Consider the following 16,711-nt stretch of genomic DNA (forward strand, 5'->3'; position numbering starts at 1 on the left):
CTTTTTATAGTAGATTAGCATATGGAAGATAAGAGTTGCAAAAAGACAAGCTATAGCTATAGAAACAAGCGATAGCAGAAATGAAGGCAATGGTAGAAGATACAATAAACAGACGAAAAGCACAGAAAAAGGTATTTTATCACATACATCAAAAAAAGAATGAACCTGTAAGAAAACAGAAAAAGAAATTTTCCTTGCAAGAAGAGAAGTAGTAGTCAATGAAGAGTAGCAGTAAAATGGAAAATAAAACCTGATTATTTCATTAACTGCATTGCTGATTACTTATGATGAAGTGACAACAGCAAACTAGCTGCTTTAGTTATGAGCATGCCAATCAGGTAAAAATTCAGCACATTACTAATGACATCTCCTCTTTTATCCTTTGAGGGACTGAGTATCGCAGCTTCACATGACAGACATATGACAGCATCACAGATAATAGGAAGCAGGTGACTTTGATGGACACTTTTTATGTGAGAAGTTGAAATAATGGCTAACCAGACACATAATAAAAGCTACCTCAGAAATAAGTTAGCAACAAGTTAGTAGAAGAGATCAGAACTGAAGTCATTGAAGCATAACATAACAGAAATCCAGATTACATGTAAAGGAAATAGAAGAGGTAAACACAGATGGCCATAACTAGGGAGGAGTTTTACATTATATGCATGGACAGTGTTGTTTGTTTTTTTTTTTTTTAAAGCAAGGCAACAAAGCATAACAGACTTGCTTCCAAACAAGATCTGTGAAAGACTGAAAAATAGTTTTGTTTGCTAAATTTTATGTAGTATACAACAGCATGACAGGCATAAAGAGGTATAACGTGGTAGAAAACAATACTGAAAAATCTGATCACTTCTGCATGATATTCAGAAGTGATAGAGATCTTCCCTCCCCCAATATTAAAAATAAATTACATTTACACTATCATTATTTATCCGATTTAGTTATAACCAAAGCTTTGGCTGAGTTCAAAAAGCTGCAGTAAATTAAATACAGAAATTATTCCCCAGTGATGCTCCATTATAAATGATAGTATATTATAGATTTAAAGATCAATGTGCATGTTAAATTTAAAATGCACAAAGGGACAGAACAATTTGCTCAAATTCAAGAAACACAGAAGGTAGAAAAAGAATGTTTAGACATTTAGTAGAGATGAAATGTTTTATTCTCTAACAGAAAGAGAGAAACAAGTCATTGAATAAGAATGCCACGGTACCTATAGCAAATATGGATCAAAGAGGTGAGTTTTCTCTTCCTGGTATCACTAAAATCAGTAAAAAGTTTGCTTGGGTAGTCCATTTCATTGAAGAGAGAATAAACATCCAAATTTTATTTTATATAATCCATATTATATTGGTATGTTGCATATTATATCTATACATACACATGTGTGTATATATGTAAATACGCATTTTTAATTTTAAAATTGCCTTTCATATGTATGTATTTCTAACTATTTTGGAATAATAAGCTATACCTTCAATAAAATCATACCCTCAATATGACACTTTTGTTTAGAACTCTTCTACTAAAGAGTTCACAGACATTATACTAAATACTCAAAAGATAACTCAAGCCCTTCATATTTTGATTTGAAGGTCAGAAAAAGATTTGAAACTGCTTTAAATTGTCAGTAGATTCCTGTCCATGGCTACGGCTCCAACTCTGAGTAAGAGCATACAACCAGAGCACACTGACTGGGGTGTACTTGCCATATGGATACAGAGTGGTCTGGTTGCATATCTGCACTTATTTTGCTTACACCAAATACTTCATGTCACTCACTGTTCCCCCTTGCACCCCTCACAAATGCACAAACTGCCATATAACAACTCTCCTCCTTTCCCCTGAAGCAGACAGCCTCTGGGAAATAAATATTGAAGGTTTACAGGAAAAAATAAATAAATGACAAATGACAATTACACACTTTTTAAGGTTTTATATAAAGTTCAAGTGAACCAACGTGACAAAGGATATTTCACATGGAAATGAAACATCTTTCAATGCAATTAATGCCAAATTTCTACCATTAGCAAAGAGATTGGCAGGCACTACGTATGGGACAGATCCTTCATTGAGAACAGCTTATCTTAAGCTCAGAGCAAAACCACACCAAAGAGAAAGTGTATCACAAAATTTTTATATATAAAATTGCATGACATCATGCAATGATATCAGCAGTGTTTGTGGCACTTCATGTACTTCTTCAAGGATCCATTAATTTATAACTCAAGTTTAATTTAGAACATTAATTTATAACTCAAGTTTATTTTATAGTCTCAAAATGATATTTCAACAAGCAGTGCTTAATATATGAAGGGAACACATTACACCAAATTCTGCAACCTATGAAGTTATCTTAGCTGTCTTATTTAGAGACCTACAAAAATTAAAATATTAGTAGCATTTAGAAAAACTCCCATTCTCTATTTGGATTTTTGCAAGTCTTCTTTTTTGAAGTAGGACTAATACCCCAAAGTTTCTTCAGATGAGATACAGCTTTTACTATTGAAAAGCTGTTTTTGTTTTTTAATTAGATAAAATTCACATCTATTTTGTTTGTTGTTTTCCAGGACAGAGTTCTTGTCTTTCTAGAGCTCCAAAAATTCAAAAGATGCATGGTAAATGTCTAATTAAAGCCAGCAGAACTCTTGTATATATACAAAAAAGAATTAAAACTCACTGACCAATTTGTAATTATTTAGAATTATTATTTACCTATATACAAAAACTCTGTCTCACTATCTAAGCAAGAGTTAGTGTAATATGAAAGTCAGACCACTGATATTTAGGTATATGAACTCCTAAGTTGCATGAAGAGCTTGAGTCAAAATTAAGAGCTCATACATGCACCTAAGGAGCTCTATACTAAGTATCTGATGAACCTGTAAGATACCAGTTGCTAAAATCTTAGAAATTAACAATATACCATAAGATACTCCATAAAAGTGTTCAAGTCAAGATGAAAAATATCCTTACCCATGAATACAGAACACATCTCTTTAATGAAGAAAGAAGTTCAGAGATGCTCTTTATCTCCAGATGGGCACCTCATCATTAGAGACCTGAAAATGAAACATTAAACTAGCCACACAAAACCAATTTTAAGATTATACTTGAAATAATAGCATATTATTATGCAAATACAACAGTTGGAACTCAATTATTTAACAGATAAGATAAAAACAAGAACACCAGAATTAACGTACAATCAGTAGTAGCCATGATGTTATAATTGTCTCTTAAATAAGGAAGTGAAGTGCCTATTTTTACTAACACTGGGAGAAAAAAACAAACACAAAACTGCAACATCCCAGTAAAATTTTTTTGTGAGTACTATTACTACGTTTATCCTTTTATGTAATGTCAAATAGATCTCCCATTATGCAAAAGTCCTCTTCACATCCAGATGTTAGAATCAATTTCAAAATTATTCAACTGTCAAGTAATATGCAGCATTTCAAAATATATTTTAATTCCTAAACTTGTTTATCTAAAAATTGTCTTACAATATATAAATTAATTGAATAAAAGCATTAAAAATATTATTATTATATTGCAATCAAGTAATTGCTCCTAGCTGTAAAAGTGAAGCAGTAAAAACCAGAAGTCTAATTAACCTGTAACTACTATATAATACAAGCACTATCTTAAATTCTTTGCTATCAGAAAACATAGTTGTCCTCCCTGAAGCAGTGTGTTCAGAAAATTTCAAAACAAAAAGATACTACTTACTCTTCAGGCCAGTGTCCACTTGCTTGAACAGCTTCCAATATGGAGACAACTGTGGAGTACTTAGAAGTTTGAAATATCCTATGCTGAAAAGAAGAAAAAACGTATGTAAATAGAAGAACAGAACTACGACACATTATTCTAACAGTAAAATATAAGAAGTATTTCATACAGAGAAAGAATCGTTGATGATTGCACTGAGTGCTAAAGAAAGACACATGCAAAAGGAACTTAAAACTTTCTTAAGATGCAAAATAAGATCTGTCTCCCCGGATTCTCAACTAAGCTATGTTGTATGTGAGCTTTTAATTACACAACTATAAACATATCTGTTAAATGTATATGGTTAAAAAAAGTTCTGTAAAGTTTCCTTCTTTGGAGCATGGTCTTAATTCTTCTTTAAAATCTCAAATTGGGAAAATTTGCTGATACGTGAGGAAGCTTATATTAAATAGAACCAGAACTAAATTTATCTAGAACTAGATACAGACATATTAGGCTATCTTAGAAATTTTTTTTTTTTTTTTTTTTTTTAAAGTCTTCCACTGACCAGCTAACATAGCTTCATCATAAAATACTCAAAAACCACGCACTTCCCTATGGGTACACGGATTTTCTTATGTTCTTGACGGAATCCGAGAGAACTACTGTTCCTCATACAAGATTTTGAACAATAGTCATCTTTCTCATTTTAGACCCCACAATGCAGACTTTTATGCACATTACTGTAACAGGATATAAGCTATGCATTTCAATTAGTTTCAAATAATCATTTTAACCCCTAATTTCTACTTCTTAGAGCACCATCCTAGATTTAATAAAAGAGTGTATTAAGTTGCATACAAAATCCTTGTGTGTTTTTGTCTTAGGTCTTTGGTAAATACCATTTAGAGAACTTAACAGCAGCAGATTGAGAAATTATTCTTTTCAACTCCTTCTTTCACCCTATCTGCCAAAGGTTACTGCCCTCAAATCACATTGCTTGGAACAAAACACGTACATGTGCCTCAGCTGCTTCGGTGCATAGTGTCTCAGCTCAGGTTTAACCTAGCCTTTTGGCATTAGACATTGCATTAAAATGGCTGAGGTGTACACATACTTTCCATTTTCTCGTTTATATTTTGCAGGCATTAATTTCAACAGAGGAACAATAACAAAGGCAGTAAGGAGATGGTAACATGGTACAATTGTTCAGGAGCTTGGAAGATAGCTAAAGTTTCAAGAAGCTTCTTGTAAAGAGTGTAATGCTTATCCTTGAGCCAGTTTATTTTACTGAACATAAATGTTAGAAAGTTCAAGGGTTCTGCCACAAGACTACTGAAGGAAGCTATTCTAATAACTTGCTCTGCTCTTTAAACATTACCATCATTTTGCTTCTCCAAAGGGAAGAGTCAAATTTCAGAACTTCAGAGGTGCTGCTTATTTTGCTAATACAGCTCACAGAATTTCCCAGTCTTCGTTTCTTCAGGTGCAAATGCCACTCTGCAGAATAACTTCTTCTGTTTAAGAGACCTGCCCACAAATCTCAGCATAGCTGCACTGAATAGGAATGGGCTCTTTTTATCCTCTTTAGTTCTCAGAAGAGTTAGAACAACATATTCAGTGTAACATCCTTGTAACTTACACTTCTGGTCACTACAAAGGCAGTTGCACAGGCTTCCCTCTGAGTTTAAAAAGAAAAACCTCTTGGTGCTCTCTAGATTTCTCGTGTGTGCATTATAGGGTTTCTAATTATTTGCCAGCTGCTTTTATCATGAACTCCAGCATTACACCTGAGACACATTTCTGAATTCCAGTATCTTCCTGAGGAACTTCACTGCAGTTTTTAAGAGGTAGAGAAATGAACGCGCTGAAAACCAGAAAAAAGCTCTCTCCTTTTCACACGGCCTAAAACCAGATTTCGTAAGGAACCTTCACAGACAAAAAGACTTCACAGCACAGCCCTCTTTCAGCTCACAATCTGTTCGCATATTAACTCCCAACAATTCCCATGTTCTCATCTGATAAGCATCTTTATGAACTGCTGCAATTTTATGACCTGGATGTACCAACTAGAACAATTCAAAGGCTCGCATCTGTTCTACAAATGAGCTGTAAGTACAGACCAACAGTAGCAAAGCCTTGACACTAACAGAGAGAAATTCCTAAAAATTCGCAAAAAAATACACCAAACAACACAAATTCAAGTCTCAACACCACCAGATGAGGACATGACAGGACCATGGACATCAGTGCCATGACAGCGCTCTACTCAACAGAATAGGTTGAGACGTTCAGATTCATGCTACATGACCTGGCATCAAGTTTTTCACCAATTACACTCATCTATATCTTTCAGAAACGAAGCTGCATGTAATTTTTCTCCTTTAAAACTATTTCCAAGCAAATTTGGTATCAAAGTTTCTCAAAAAAGTCCCTCCCAAACACATGCTAAGCAAAACCTTCTGAGTTTGTTACTAGTTTAATATACTATTCTTCAGAAAACGATGAAAAACTGTATTATCTCAAGCAAAGTAACATTTATCATCTTGTTTCATTGTTTCATGAATATGTTCTTGAATTCACTTACAATAGATGGCCAGAGAATCCAGGCTCCTGCTGTAACACCAATACTTTGCCACAAGCATCTGACAACACAGACTTCTAAAACACTTCCCCTGCTGAAATGGGACAATACACATCTGTCTCTCAAGGGTAACCAAGCATTAATTCTTAAAAACTTCCCTGAAATTCTGGCTCTGAACCTAGATTTTAGCCTACCTTCTGCAAAACAGCAAAAAAGATACTTCCAAAACCTGGATGCTGAAACCAGCAGCACAGTGCCCCATGGAATCAGGCCCGATCTCTTCCCTAACACATAGAAACGTTGGTGGAAGCCAACAACTGCAGTGGCTTCACTACAAGATAAGGGAAAACAAAAACGTCAAATTTACTTTTCAGATTCCCTCTAAAAAATGGAGTATCAGAGACAAATTTCATACCACTACACAGACCTAAACGCTATGAAACTTAACATTTTCTTTGTTGAGTTGTTAAGGACCAAATGTCATAAAAGAATTTGCTCTATAAAAGCCAGTTGCAGAATAAATTGTGGAAAACTCCCTCAATTTTAGTGACCAGAACATGACTGAGCTTTCTAATACTGCTCATGCAACACAAGGAAAAATGCCCAACAAGACATTGCAGAAGGAAACCATTTGGTAACCAGAGTTATTAAATTTTCTTAATACGACTCAGATAAAGAACAAAGTCAAAAAATATTATTTGTCTTCAGAAAAAAATGATAGGAAATTTTTCCATCTGGCTGCAAACTTTAACTGCTGATTTAAGATGAAAACAAAAATATTTACCTTAAGAAAACAGTTATTTTCTTTAAAAAAAGAAAGTAACATCCATTTACTAGTGGTCTAAAGACATGAATGCTTGACTTCTCCTTGGTAAATCCTAAGAGTAAAGTTGAAGTTAAAGTTGAAGATCATTGGCTCATTGACAGATGTCACATCCTATCAACACTTCTGCTGAATTCTGAGTTAAAAGAACTGCCTTTTCTTGTAGCTTGTTTCTAGCAGCTTAGTAACAAAGCAAAGGCAGCACTAAAGGAGAACTCAACCCAAGAGTAGCCTTTCACTTCAGCACTAAAGCTGGTTCTCTAAAAGGTATCTGTGTATCCATCTGAATACTACTACACATGCATTTTGAAAGTGTTACTGAGATGCTAAAAGTTTCTGAAGTTGAGCTATAGCTTTACTAACCACACCATTTAAAAAGTGTTTGATTTAAAGCTGATCTTTCACAAGTTTTGAACTCTGCAGTTCCTCGAAAACTTGGTCATCGCAAACCACATCATACTTCGTCATGCAATACTCAAAAGAAAACAAAAAACTGCTTAAAAAAGACCTCTCCTCACACCCTTGTAAGTAGGAAAGTCTTCTGTTCAGCCTTTTTGACATCTGGCCAGCTCTTTCTCGCGTTTATGGATTGATTAGATGGAAAAAAAAAAAAAGAATCAGATGAATTCCTTCATCCAAAGAAAGAGCTGCAAACCATTTCTGGTGGTTGTTGTATGGCCAAAATAATTAAACCTTAGCACGATAGTTTATATTGCTGAATGGGAAAGAGGATATTTAGGATATTATTACTTCCAATAACATCCTAAAATATTTCCAGTAATGCTAACTATCAATTCTTGAATGTTTGGCTTCAGAGACAACTGGTTTCTCCATCCCCCATTTACACGTACGCATTAACATTGTATTCCTGACACCAGCTACAGGAAGAGCACTAGAAAACGGAATTAGAGCACATAAGATAAGCCTGGGAGCGGGAGATTTCTAGGTGCTCATTAAGCACACTGTTTGATAGAGGCTATAGAAAAGGACAAATAAAGGCAGCTGAGCAGAATACAACGTATCTGCCAAACTAGTTTGGTTAGAAAAGAAACAGAGTGTGAAAGTTACCAGATATCAGTTAAACCCAGAAAAATACTTTAACTGATCAATTTAAGAACCTAGGGCCCAAAGTTGACTGACACCTTAGTTAACAACAGCAGTAGAAAGAAGTATAATACTGCAATCCCAAAATGTGTAGGCTCATGCCACTTGACTCCATCAGATCCAACTTCTCCTCATCCTAAACTGCATGAACAGTATCCAAGAAAGCAAGCAGTGTCTGAACACCAGGCCATTATCTACAAGACTGATATCAAGGAAAAAAAAGAAAAGGAAACTGCATTATAAGGAATTCAGACCCATAAAATGCATGTATAATTGTCCAGCCTACCTTCACTTCTGAAGTGCCTGAAGGATTAATACACTTAAATCTTAGTATTATAAGTTTGTGAGATACACAAAAAAATCTTACAACTAGCTCTTTAAGACAAGAACAAAAGTGCATCTATTTACTTTATGGGTTGCACAAACAAGGTAATTTTAAAGCATCATGTGGATGTTTTTGTTTTAATCCACCTGCATCGCTAACTTTTCTCTCTCTTTATACAGGGAAACAAATGAACAATGTCTGTCTTAGGGCTTCTGTAGTCTCCTAGTACTAGCTCATTTCATACATCACTTAGATAACATCACTAAAAATAGTTTTTAAAAACAACACTGCCTTCATCAACATTTCTCCATGACTGAACCCCTGGAGGAACCTTCAGGAGCATTTAGCACCAGCAGCTCTGAGTAGGTGCTGAGATCCCTCAAAATCCTTGAAAAATTATGGGGCTTAAAATCCCAGTTCTTCCTCCAGTAAAAAGAACAGCTTTAACCTGAGGGCGAGGAGTTAACACACCATCATGAAGAGCAGCATAAATTCTTACAAATGAGACTACCTGGTTAAACACAAACCAGTAAGCACAAAGTAAACCAGCAGAGGCATTGTAACTATCTATGTGCCTGTCCTTATCATACTATAAATGCACAGTAAATTGAGGCAGTTTGCCCCCCTCTTTCTCATTAAAAAGAGAAAGCTACCTCACATTTACTGTAAGGTTAGAGGGTTCACAATGGGTTGTACTCAGGCAGCTACCGATACCTCAGGCTTGTAGTCCACTCTATTTCCCACCAATTTCTGTGCGCCCTCGCCTGGCACACAGTTCCCTGCATTGGTTAACTTTTGAGGCCATGTATATTAATTTTTGCTCTTTGGATGACAAAAACTGCATATTTAAGCCCATGGTGCTTTGGAAGTCCCATCTGCCAGATGCAGGAACAATGAAAAAGTCATTATTAAGCCTGAAAGAAAAAAGTATAAATGGGAGGTGGTAGAAACTCTGTTAGTAGATAAAACCAAAAGAACCAAAAGAACCAAAAGAAAAAACTGCTGTCACTCATTCTTTAATAGTTAACAAAGTATATGAAAGGAATAGTTATTAATTTAAAAATATTTATCCTATGGAAGAAACTAGCAAAAAATTGATCTATGTACCAAGACATCAAAACTCGGAGCTAGGTAAAAACCCAGGTATTTCTCAAAGATGACTGAATGTTAACATTCTGCCTTGAATGCTAACCGTATAATCATTTGTATGCAAATATAAGCGAAAGAATGATTTTACCTCACACCTACCAAATAGGAGCTTGATGGTGTCAAATGACACAGCTTTGAAGAGATGCAGAAAGGTCTCACACTTGATGGGCCTAATCTTCCTGAGAGGCGACTTACTTTTCATGGCTACTTCTCGCAGTCTCAAAAAAGACACACAAGGAGAACTAAAAACCTTCCCTATGGATGCAGATTGCTATTTTGTCCCCCGTGAGTATGCATAATGCTGCTAAAGGGTTCAGATTTCTTCTGCATAAGGCAGGAAGACCAAGCTCTATTTCCTCACACTGCTGAAGTTGAACAACTTTCACGAACTGAAGGAAATTTGTAGTTGCTAAAGATTTATGGCACTTATATGAAGACAGTGAGGAGTGCAAAATATTTCTTGAGAACTGAAAGTGCTTGCATCAACCTTCATGTCAAAGCTATACAGCCAAGTGAGAGAAGCCTGCTATCCTCACCTGCTTCGTATCCCTGCCCACAAAAAAGTGTGCGAAGAGGGAACGATGAGGTTTTCACATTTCACCGCTTTATGCTTCAGTAAGAAATAGCGTGATGTCTCCCCTTTTGTGGGAAATGATGCATGCCACCAATTCACCCAATGCGATACACAGTACTGAGCTAGCCTCAAAATCCTCACCTCGTCATCCCACAAGGAAGTCAGCTTGCTACCTGGGAAACACCAGCCAATAGATCCCAACCTTGTGCTCTCACAGGCTCTTTTCTCAGCTCCCACCCATGCAGCAGGAACCTGTGGCCACGAGCCTCGGGTTGCCCTCACAGCAGCGATCCCCAGCCCAGCAGAGCCCATCGCCGTCCTCCCCAAGTACCCAGCCTTCCCTTCCACATCCCCTTCCCCACTCCCACACCACCTGCTGCCGTGGATCCAGGCCAGGGGGCTGCCATAGTCGCCTCCTTTTTTCCTTCGGCTTCCCCTGCCTGGGAAATTATTTCATTTCCTCCCTCTGCCCACCTGGGCGGGGAGAGAGCGGGGTCAGCCCCGCTGCCCACCCGGGAGGGTGCCACATCCCACATCCCCTCCCTGCCCGCAGCCCCGCGACAAGGTGGGGCACGACCCTCCCCTCACCTTCCTCCCCCTCACTGGGGGGACGAGGCCCCGTCCTCGCCCTCCCCGAGGAGGGCAGCGCCCCCTTCCCCTTCCCCTCACCTGGCAGCGCCCAGGGCCCGGGGCAAGGCCCCATTCCCCCCTCCAAACTTTGCGTGGACCGCATCCCTGGGTCCCCCCCGGCAGCGGCCGCTCGGCCGGGCCCGGCCTCCCCCTTCCTCCCGGCGGTGGCTGCGAGCCGAGCGGCCCCGGGCCGGGCCGGGCCGGGCGAGGGGCGGAAGCAGGTCGCGGCGGCGGGCAGAGCCCGGGCGGGGAGCAGGCCGCGCCGAGCCTCCCGGCGGCGGCAGGAGGAGGAAGGAGGAGCCGCCACCGGGGCCGGGGCCGGGGCCAGCCGGTGCGCCGTGCGCCCGGAGCGCGGCCTGCTCGGCGGGGCGCAGCCCGGCCCCTCTCGCACGTACTCACCGCCGGGTTCGCCATTACGCCGCGGCGGCGGCGCCCGGAGCCTCCCCCACTGCCCGGCAGGAGGCACGCACGGGCGGCTGCGGGGGAGCGGGGCGGCACAGGAGGGGATGCCCCGCGCCTGACAGCTCCCCACCGGGCCGGCCTCGGGCACGCGCAGCCCGGCGGCGGCGGCAGCGGCTTCCCGTGGGCCCCACGCCCCCCTCCCCGGGCTCCCGCGGGCACTTACCGAGGGCGGGCCGGCTGCCGGGGCCGTGCCGGGCCGTGCCGAAGTTTCAGCCGCTCACCGCCGCGACCCCACCGGCCCCAGCGAGCCCGCGGGGCCGGGCCGGGGGGCTCATTTGCATATTTCTCAGCCCCGCGCTGATTGGCCGCGACGCGCGGGGGCCGCCGCGCGCTGACACGGCGGGAGGGGAGGGGGGGGAGCGGGAGCGGCGGCGGCGCGGGGCTGAGGGGACCCGCGGGTGGGAGGAAAAGGGGGCGGGGACAGCGCGCGGGGCGGGGCTCGGGGGGGCGGGTTTCCTGCCCCCGGCCCTCGCTGAGGGGAGGTGGCGGAGGGGGGGGGAAGGAGGGGATAAAATGGAGCGCGGGCGGCGGGGCTGGGCCAGCCAACATGGCCCCCTCGGCGCGCAGCGGCCAATCCCCGCCGCCTTTACTCGGGAGGCGCCGGCTGAGGGCAGGCCCCGGCGACTCCGAGGAGGGGAACCGGGGATGGGGAGTCCCGGGGCGCTCCCGGCTGAGCCCTGAGGGGGCGGTGCGGGGCAGCGCCCTCGGGGTGGGGGGGTCGGGGCCGTGAGTGGCGGTTCCCGCCCGCCCTATGAGGGCAGCCGAGGGAGAGATCGTGTGAGGGGAGTGCGGGTCGTTGGCCCTGCTCGTGGTCGTGGCATGGCAGCCCCAGCAGAGCTACAGCCCTCCAGAGATAAATAAATAAAGGCAGGGCTGCCATGGCCTCGGACACACCGCAAAAAGCCATTTTTCCACAGTGGGTTCCTCGAGCGTGCCACCACAGCACGTGGGGCTCCCCAACCTAACTGTCAACCTTCCCCTCTGCTTTCACATTACATTTGTGTCAATCATACAAAACAAAGTACTTTACATGTCAAATAGTGATTTGAAGATAAAAATCGAGAAGTAGCAGTTCACAAGACGCTTAGCATTCATATTACAGAGGTGACTTTTAACAAGTCTTGGGCAGGAGTCGTTACAGGATTATTTCCAGCCAGGGCCCTTTCTCTGCAGCCAGAGAGCAGAGCAGGCAGCTGGAAGGGGCACTCACCTGCAGGGCAGGCAGGAATCACTGAGGGGGCTCACTCGCTGCTTTATCAGGAGAAGCAGAGAGAGAAAAAGCTCTTCAGGTGAGCGGTTATGTAACTCTTCCTGAAGAGGCCTCAGCAAGAAAGATTGGTTCACCTGAGGACTGAAGTAAGATGCAAAGGAGCGCGAGAGGATTCCCAGAGTTACCCTCCCCTTAGCATGATGCCTAGGAAGACTATATGGACTATGCGTATAGGGATAGGAGAAATATCCTTCAGCATCTTCTGCAGCCTGCTGAAGAGAACTAGAGATGTACTTCTAGTTCTCTGCAACCTGTTGCTTATATGTCTTCTAAAACGTTTTTATCGTTACAGCCAATATCAGATTTCTTACGTAGTTCAGATACATAACTACATGTTGTAATACATGGATTTTAGGATCTCTAAATAGTTCAAATAAGCTTATATTGATAGAAGCATAAGATAGGCTCTTATTCTCCATTACTTCAAAACAAAAACCCTTAAGCAATTGATTTAACAGTTTCAGCTTTCTAATAGGCTATTTCCCTTCTTCTCCTTCCTTCATTGCTAAAGCTTTAATTTTTTTTTTTTCTCTCAGACTGTTCAGTAAGACTGCTTTTAACAGTTATGCTGAGGTTCTCTTAGAAGCTCTCCTCTTTTAGCCAGCCCTATTGGTTTTTCTTCCATATGTTTTCTCTGATGAACAATGGAAGATAACTTCAAAAAATAAACGTGCCTGTTGTTTGGTGGTGGTTTTTTTTTTTTTTATGTCCTCGTGGTTTTGAAAAGAAAGCACATATACCTCTACTTTTCTGTTCTCTCTGAAGAAGTATTTCTTCAAAAGAAAGGCAACCTTTATCCTTTTAGTACAATTAGTCAGCCAATCGTAGTGCATCCTTAATAAAGCTATCAATGCAATTATAAAAGCGTGAAGGGCTTTTAGATGTAGATACTTTGAATGGTAATGTTATAAGTTGAAAACACAGGGTTAGAATGATAAATCACATGAATGACTGAAAACGGGATCATGGGACTGATTATTCTGTTGCTGAAAAAGAAAATTGAATCTCATGAATCTCTTAGAATTTAGACAAAAGGAAAAAAAAACAGATTGTTTAAATGTGCAGAGTTAAATGTAGATTTTTGTTTGGGGCTTCATTTTCTTAAACATCATCAGTTCTGGGGATCACTGTCACAAAAGTTTTGCACAGTGCTAAATGTTTTCTTTCAATTTCTCTAAACTTCTGTCACTTTATATCACCATCCAAAAAGGCTACTAGTATTTCAAACAATCATAATTTTAGCCAGTTTTATACATTTTGTGAGATCTTTGTTTTCTCACCACCACTGTTCCTTCACAAGCTAGTTGCAATGCTTTGATCTAACACTCCATACAGATGACACTTCTAAAATGTTGGCTTTGATAAGGGAGGAAGAATACAGTGTGTCTCCCCTCCTTTATTTATGGGATGTCTTACCTACAGCAGTTAGAGCACATGCATGTTTGTGTTCTGGATTCCCACAGAACTCCAGCAGTTCATTCTGCCTTGGGACCTACCACTCGCATGTCTTGTAACACATCATAGGCTGTAGAGGGAGAAGTCCCACACTTTACAGAATACTCATCTTTTATCCTGTCTGGGTCTGGGATAAAATTTTCCAAGAAAAAAACAACAGAGGAAATTGATTGCTGCACTTGCCTGGTTTCCTGTCCTTTGATTATCCATGGAAGCTGCTGTAGGGGTATTGAGGTCAGGGCTGGAATGAGGTCTGCAGGCACTGAATCAGCTGCTGAGATTCCATTGTTGCCACAGTGACTGCTTTGATCCTTCTCTGTAGCCACTCTGTGGGACTTGGGAAAGCAAAGAGCAGCTGCCTGCACAGATTGCAGCTATTAGAGCAACTCTTCATGTGTCTCTGTCGACACTCTCTAGAAGCCTGGTAGGAATCTGTGATGCAGGTGAAGACTTGCAGTGCCACGCAGACTGGGCCTTGGTTGATGTCTCGTGGCTGCTTGGTGTGCTGCCTTTACAACACGCTGCACGAATGTGGAAGGGAACACTTTCAGATTACTTTTGGAGCCGTTAACAAATCTACAGGGTGAGGGTAAGCTCATGTTGTTTTACCTCTGAACATATTTACGGTCATAGGTTCCCATACAGTTCAAGTTGGGGAGGTCTACTTTGTTTTGTTGTGTTGTTGGCTGACAGTTTGTAAACACATTTGATCTGAAATATACATGGGAGCTCCTGCAAGGAGGAGCTGTGCTCCACACCTGCAGATGTGAAACACTGCAGATGCAAAGTGAGTGCGTAGAGGCAGATGGTTTCTCTCATGGCCTTGCAGAGGCAGATGTAAACCAGGCTATGGCTATAAATCTTTTTAGGTTAACACAGTTTAATTCTTTTGACTGCGTGTGGGGGAACAATTGCATCCAAGGGTCTGGATCAAAAAGAGATGGAATATTGTCATAAATAACCGCAAATAAAAATCTGATTGCTATTTATATTTGCAAGCAACCTATTTTGTAACATGGAAACCTCTTGGCACCCAAACTATTTTATTCTGAGTGATATGTCCTAGAAGTTTGCCGGGCAGTTGGAAACTACTGATGTAAATTAAGTAACCCTGCAGTTAGGATATCAGAATGCTGCTTCCACTGCTGTTTCTCAAACACCTACATCTGTAGTTTGGTTCTCCGCTTGCCACAATGACAGCCACGAGTATACTGTTAACTGATAAAACCATAATTGTAGTACTAAAATGAAGTCTGCCATGAAATAGGCAGTATAAGAGGAGAACATTTGAGAATCTGAACTTACTGAGAAAGTATTTTTGACTAAGTCAAGTTTTTAGTAAGAAACTAAAAAAAAGTTGTTGTTTTTTTTTTTAGGGAATTGTTGGTAGTAACCAATTTTGTGTTTTTTTTTTTTTTTTAACCGTTTGCTGTGCTCCCTCTTGAGAGAACCGCTCATCTCTTGATAGACTGAGGATAATTTCTGAGTCTGGGTGCTGAGATGAGATTTTAGAGACAGGGTTTAAAATGTAGTCTGCAAAGATCATGTCTAAACAAGAACTGCCGTAAAGAACCACTGCTAAGCATTTGTGTTAGGAAGAAGGTAGCCCATTCTAGAACAGAACTGGAGGTTTTGATGACCAGGTGGAGCACAGGACTGAGGGTCATCTGTCTCTCATTGCGCTACATAAGACCGCACTGAAGCCTTACTGCTTTTTTTCAATAGAGGAGTCAAATGGGGAGGGGTCTTCAAGAGAAAGAAAGTAGAGATAATCGCTTTAGAAATAGCAAGTAAGGAGATTTTATTAAAGTAGAAACATGTTAGAGATGCATAAGTCTAGAAGTATCTTGGAAGCGGCTACAGTGATCTGAAAATAGCCGTATTTAAAATCATGTTAGTAGACCAGTTGTTGAGAACAAATGTAGTAAAAAAAATTTATTATTATCGTTGTATTTTCTTGTTTTCATGCTTGATTTTCTGTTTCTTTATGTTACCAAAAATTGAATGGATATGGTATTACCTGATATTTGACTGCAGGATTTAAAGTAAGTGTAGTATTTTGTTTGAAATCTTATGCCCTTGAAGATTCTTTATTAGGAGTGTCTTACTCTAAGACTCACGTTTGTTGTCTGTGGGCTGGCTTTAAACGTACTGAATGAAAAGAAAGAAAAATAGTATATAAGGGATTTGAAGTCTAGCTATGGGGTACAGTTTTGTTTTTTTTTTAATAAAACATTTTTCTGGAGATGATATGATCATCTATGAGATGATAGATAGCGGTCCTCCTACTAAAATAGGTATTTTGTTTGTTTTTGCTTCTGTTCTCTTTTGCCTATTGCCCTGGTAGTAGTAATCTTAATTTGATAGTAAAAAAAGCAGAGTTGTTTTCAGGTGTTGTAAGACAAGAAAATCTATTGAAATCTACTGGGAAAACTACTTCAACGGTTATAGCCACAGGGTTCTCTTTTTAGAGGTGGGCAGAGGTTTAGTGGTAGCTTCTACTCCCTGGTGAGGGTTTTTGATTCTCTTACTCATGTGAAAACAGTAAGCTCATACTATAGGAAAATCAGATACGTCTTAAGGACTTGAGGCTTCTGATGAAAGATTGGGAAGGA

General features: G+C 40.8%; 1 protein-coding gene across 5 annotated transcripts in view; it reads right to left on the bottom strand.

The window, feature by feature from the left end:
* Positions 1–11,796, bottom strand: part of CHD9 (chromodomain helicase DNA binding protein 9) — a 94,431-nt gene extending 82,635 nt beyond the window's left edge. For 2 of the 5 annotated variants that reach the window (XM_035543247.2, XM_035543245.2), the window contains exons 1-3: positions 11,535–11,644; positions 3,742–3,824; positions 2,986–3,071 (exon numbers count right to left, since the gene is read on the bottom strand). The gene's annotated coding sequence lies outside the window, so the exon portion shown is untranslated. Of the gene's footprint in view, positions 1–2,985; positions 3,072–3,741; positions 3,825–11,308; positions 11,380–11,534 lie in introns of those variants that run through there. The other 3 variants (XM_050713149.1, XM_035543242.2, XM_035543243.2) reach the window with 3 other exon arrangements.
* Between the last annotated feature and the right edge of the window lie 4,915 nt (positions 11,797–16,711).

Source organism: Cygnus atratus, chromosome 12 (assembly GCF_013377495.2).
Source record: "Cygnus atratus isolate AKBS03 ecotype Queensland, Australia chromosome 12, CAtr_DNAZoo_HiC_assembly, whole genome shotgun sequence".
Classification (NCBI taxonomy): Eukaryota; Metazoa; Chordata; class Aves; order Anseriformes; family Anatidae; genus Cygnus; species Cygnus atratus.